The following is a 5,454-nucleotide window of genomic DNA, read 5'->3' as shown; positions in this document are numbered from 1 at the left end:
GCTTTACACACTTTGTGCAATCACATTAGTCCTGCCCTCAATGAGCGTACAGTCTACATTGGCCCTAGTATGTGTGAATGTGAGTTAAGAGAACCTAAACAGGAGCCAATTAACCTTACAGCCTGTCTTGGGGTGTGAGAGGAAACGTGTACTCAGAGGAGACTTACGCCAGCACAGGGAGGGCATGCACACTCCATGCAGGCAGTATCGAGCTTGGGATTTGAACCAATTGGATTTGGTGTAAGTGAAGGTTGGGGTTTGTATTGAATATTTGTGACAATGAAGACAAATTGACATAGAATGGAGATTAGGTTTGAGGCAGCAGCTTCAGAGGGTTAATCATCACTCATGTTCCCCTCTACTGCCATCTGCTGGAAGACTTGGTGTTGCCAGCTGTGTCAGTGCAGATCTTGACAGATATTGTCCATAGCATGGGTGATGCTCTCTAGTGGTTATCTGGATTGACAGAGGTTCACCAGAGTGTACAACTGTCATTGGGAGAATTCATACAGTAGGTTGTGCCATTTGACGCACTGGTTTTTCAAGTGCTCAGTGGCTGTGCAGTAACACGAGCGTTCATTAATTTCATTCTGGTTAGAATCTCTTCTGCTAACTTAGAAACCATTTTTCTTCACCAATTTCTTGATCAAGGCTTTGGCCTCCTTTTTTTGGGCCTTTATTCTGGCCAGTACATCCCAGGCCTTGATAGCATCGTTGGTAGCCAGGAACCTCCTCTTTAGGATTGTCATGGGCTCCTCTGGGCTGGAGATCAGGTCCATATTGTGTACCTGCTCCAAGGTCCAATGCGAGGGGCCACTGATTTTAGTACTACCCTGCAACTAGCTCACCTTCATCTTAGAAATATTCCGGTTCCCATACTGCATCACATGACTGGTATTGGTGTGTTGCTCGACCAGTAAAAACTGTTAGTGTAGTGTCATCCTTGGACAAGTACTCCATCCAGCTGACGCTGTAAAGATCACCTAGGTATGTGTCTCACTTATCGTCCTAATAACAGGCATAAGATGACACATGAGTGTTGGTGGCTGTGGTGGCCTTGATGTATAGAACCATATTTTTTTTTTACGTCTTGTTGTCATACATGTACTCAATGGTCTTGTTCAGTTTTTTGACGTGGAGGTCATCACTTGAAAAGACCCAGCAGACCAGGAGCTCTGTGATCAGTGAAGTAGATAAAGATATGGTTGTTAGGTCCACTCTGAATCCCCTTCCCAGATTCTTTTCCCTTCACCGCCTCTGTGTCACCTTTCAGAACCGCCAGGAAGTTGTCAGGAGTGACAAATTCTTGTGTAGTCCTTCAGAACTCCGGCATACATGTCTGTACTGTTGGGCTGATTTTATGATACCTTTTGGTTGCATTCTCTTTATTTTCTGTGATAATGTTGTACACCATCACCATGGTCTGCTCATCAGGGATGCTGTTCTACTTGATGATTTTATAAGCATGATACACGTCAGCCTGATGTCCATAGTTGTACCAGCCATTGGAGCCAGCCATCAGGATCACCCAGTGTTTCCTCTCCATCTTCTGGGTCATCCATGGGCATGGATGTGGCCAGGACAAGGAGGCTGAGGATTAGTGTCACTGGAAGCATCTTGGATGAAGTAAAAGGACCCTTCTCCCCTTTAGTGTTCTGTGCTCTGGGTGTTATCACAGCGATGAGACCACAGATTAGGACTGCTCAACCAAATAATGTTCTATGTGCTTTTTGAGTTCTTTCTTCCTCTTGGGGAAAAGAGGAAGAAAGCAAAGACTTATATTCTATATACCACTTTTGAATGTCTATCTAATTCTGCATCTTATTGTTTGCATAAAGTACCTATTGTGCTCAGGGGGCAAGAATGACTTTGAAACTGGGGAGAAAAATTTGCAAAGTCATTTTGCTACAACCTATCTTGGCAGCAGCATCTCTCCTGAAGAAGCCAAGGTCGGCAAAACATGTTGAGTGAAATTTATTTGCAGCTGTCAATTAAGAGAGAAAATGGACCACATGTAAAGAATCTTGTGATGATTTTATATCTTCCAATAAAATTGTTAGACTTTAAAGATTAATTTCACCTTTTGTACCATGTTGCACCCATATTTAGGGTTTAACATGTTACAAATGCACAAACCTTCACACCCTTGAGCCTCTGTTTTTTGACAGCTAGTAGAGGATCTTCTCCCCCGCTGGCTTTCACAAACTAAATAGTTTTCTGTGTATGGGAAATCTACAAGTCCTGATAGCCTTTGTGGCTGACAGCTTGTAATTCTCAATGAACTAACAGGTCACTGTTGATTGCTCTAGCTAATTCATTGAGCTTTCCTGTCAGTGTGCAACTGCCTGCCCATATCGGAGGTATGACAGTCTGCAGGACCATGGTATTACACCCACAATCTGACTGTGGGTGTAATGGTTTACAGGTTTCTAACAAAAACAAAATGCCTATTTTTTCATCTGCAAAAAAGTGCATTTTATTGTTTTTTGTAAAAGTGAACATATCCTTTAAATCTGACTTTGTAATTTTTGGCACCTCCAAAAGTCCCACTTACGCTGGTTTATATATAAAACAATCTTTCTACCTGCAGATATGTTTGTTTTGTATGAAACTTTCATTCATGGAGCTTGGACAGTTTCCTTCACACTGGGCATTACTTTTTTTGGATGAATGATCCAGGCACCCCAGCCAATCATTCTTTTCTAGAACAAATAAAAATGCTAAAAACATCAAAACCTGCTGGTTTTCATGTTTTTATGTTCCTTGTATCTCCTCTTGGTATTTTCACCTCCAGACATTATTACACAGCTGTTTTATTGGTTCGAAGGAAACCAGAAAGCTGATAGTTTGTGTGTTTCAAATACAGACAATTGCTGTAGCTTTCACCAGTCAACTTTCCAAGGTTCTGGTTTCACAGGATCTGTAGACCGATTTGGTATATCTCCTGAGCAATTTGGCATGTGGAGTATTGATGGAAAAATATCAGCATTGAGTGGCATCCCATCACTGTTATTGCTACATAGTTGGTCAGGTTGAAAAAAGATGCTAGTTAAATAAAAAAAAAAAAAAAACACATCAAAACCTTCCATGTACGCTGTCCTATACCCATAGGTGATCAAGAGGAAGGAAAAAAAAAACCCCAATAAAGCATGATATTCACTCTAGTGAGAAAAAATATTTCCTTATCCCCAGGGGGCAAACCAATATTCCCTGGATCAACGACCCCGGTGTTATTACCACTAAAAATTAGTTTTCAGTTCTAGTTTGTGCATTTAGGAATCCATCCAGTTTTTTAAAAAAACATCTACTGAACTGGCCAGAACCAGCTCTTGAGGGAGTCTATTCCACGTTTTCACAGATCTTACTGTGAAGAAGCCTTTCCATATTTTTGGAGATTAAATCTTTTTTTCTTCCAGATGTAGAGTGCCCCTTGATCTCCTGTAATGACATGAAAGTGAACAACTCTAGACCAAGTTCACTATATGGACCACTTAAGTATTAATATATGGTGATCATATCCTCTATTAATCTCCTTGTTTTTCACAATTTTATATTTTTGAGATTTAATATCCCTTTTTGATAGGGTATGGTTATAGAGAGTTCTTGTCCAAAGTGAAAGCTTCAACACAACAGAAATAGATTGCTGTGGGTTGGCTTTAGACCTTCATACTGTTGACCAATAATATGCAGTTACAGAAAAAGGCAAAACAATGGAATTATAGAACATACTAACAATACGTGTAAGTGCCAAGAGATGTCCGATATTTACCAGCTTTGTAATATGGAGGCCCCTACGATGACCTTCAGATTTCCTCTCTCCTGTCTCCCTCCAAACTCTAACCTGATATAGACCTATCACTCAGACATGAATGGGGCCCATCCCAATTGGTGGAACATTCAAATCTGGCTCATCTCATCCAGGATTGGACAATTTCCTCACTCCCTGTATTTAGCATAATGTGGAATGAAGCCAAAATTTGAATATGGTATTGGACATGAATGACCCCCGTAGAGGAATATCTTGTGATTTGGTAATGACACAATACAGTCCATCCATGTTGTAGATGACCTTTTGTTCTCTGTTCACTCCATTTTGTCAACCTCATGATAGGCCGTGTTAATGAGCGGGTACCCCTGGGCAATGGTGCATGGGGGGCCCTGCACGTTCCCTGTCCTTGCAGTATTGTAAACATGTACTGCTTGGCAAGTCATTTTGGTCAGTGATGGAGGCTGCCTGTAATACTCCCCTGTCATCCAATCAGGTTATGATGTCCCTAAGGGATCTACTGAGGCAGCCAAAGTTGGTTGGTACCGGGGGTGTGGCTGTCTCCATTACTCCTCCCAAAGACTCCTTCACTCAGGCTGATTGTGCAGCTGAGGGAGAAAGAGAAGGATAGAACCCACCAGCCCCGGGATTCTCTATCTACAGCTGTGCTATAAGTGACTGAGCACTGTCACTACTTACAGCCCTAACCTTACACTATACAGCCACCATAATACCCTAACCTGACACTGCCCTAATTTAACTCTATACATTACTGCAACCAATACTGTGCCCTCACGGCCTATCATGTACTGTGCCCTCTACCCCTGCCCCTGTACTGTTTTCAGACATAAATGCTGATTGGCTGGAATATGCATTTATGGGAGGGGGATAGTATAAAAAAAAAGGGGTGGGAGCAGTGTGTTCAGGGAAAAAGTCAACAGGAGTCAGTGTATATGTGGGGTAGTGTACAGTGTAAGCAGAGGGGGCAATGTGCAGAGAGGCTGGAACAGTGTGCACGGGGGGGTGGATTTAACTTGGGATAATTCCCTGGTTTGTGTGGTTGTTTTTAGACTGTAGTGTCAATTTCAAACACATCACAATGACACGGGTACCTATTCTGACAGTACAACAGGAAGTATTAGGTGCTTTTCCATCTCTCTTGGACTTGGATGAGCATTTCAGGGAGGTAGATTCTATTATAAGGTTGCATTGGTCTATCTAGTTGTTTTCTCCTTTTTATTTACCTTTTGTGTCATGTCTTCATGTATGAAATAGGTCAATGTGATTTTTAGAAGAGTTTAATATTTTTTTGCATTTATCTACAGTATTAAAAATGTAATTAAAAATTACAAACATCTTCTATTAAATAGAAAACAATGTCCAAGTATAGTACCATTGATGTATCCATACGATATAGTGTAAGCTCAAATATCCATATCTGCATACAGAGTCTCCTCAACACCTTCAAATTGGGTGAATATTTCATGTCCTCTAAATCTGAAATCCAGTCCAAAGGGAAGCAACATATTCCTGCCATGTATTGGCAATGTTAATAAATAAATGAAAAATGCTTATTAAATCTGCAGTATTCAAGAAACTCCAACACTTTCAAATGGTAACCAATCCATGCTTTTTCTGGGCACATTAAAAATAAATATTTACAACTTAGCTGTGGGGAAGATTTAAAT

At 41.0% G+C, this 5,454-nt stretch overlaps 1 pseudogene; it reads right to left on the bottom strand.

Moving 5' to 3' along the window:
• Positions 1-398: 398 nt before the first annotated feature.
• LOC149431241 (legumain pseudogene) lies at positions 399-1,616 on the bottom strand (annotated as a pseudogene).
• Between the last annotated feature and the right edge of the window lie 3,838 nt (positions 1,617-5,454).

Source organism: Staurois parvus, unplaced genomic scaffold (assembly GCF_062004578.1).
Source record: "Staurois parvus isolate SC_StPar_1 unplaced genomic scaffold, SC_StPar_1.0 ptg002329l, whole genome shotgun sequence".
In the NCBI taxonomy this organism is placed as follows: domain Eukaryota; kingdom Metazoa; phylum Chordata; class Amphibia; order Anura; family Ranidae; genus Staurois; species Staurois parvus.
The sequence above is the reverse complement of the archived record's forward strand: the minus strand, read 5'-3'. Positions and strand labels throughout refer to the sequence as shown.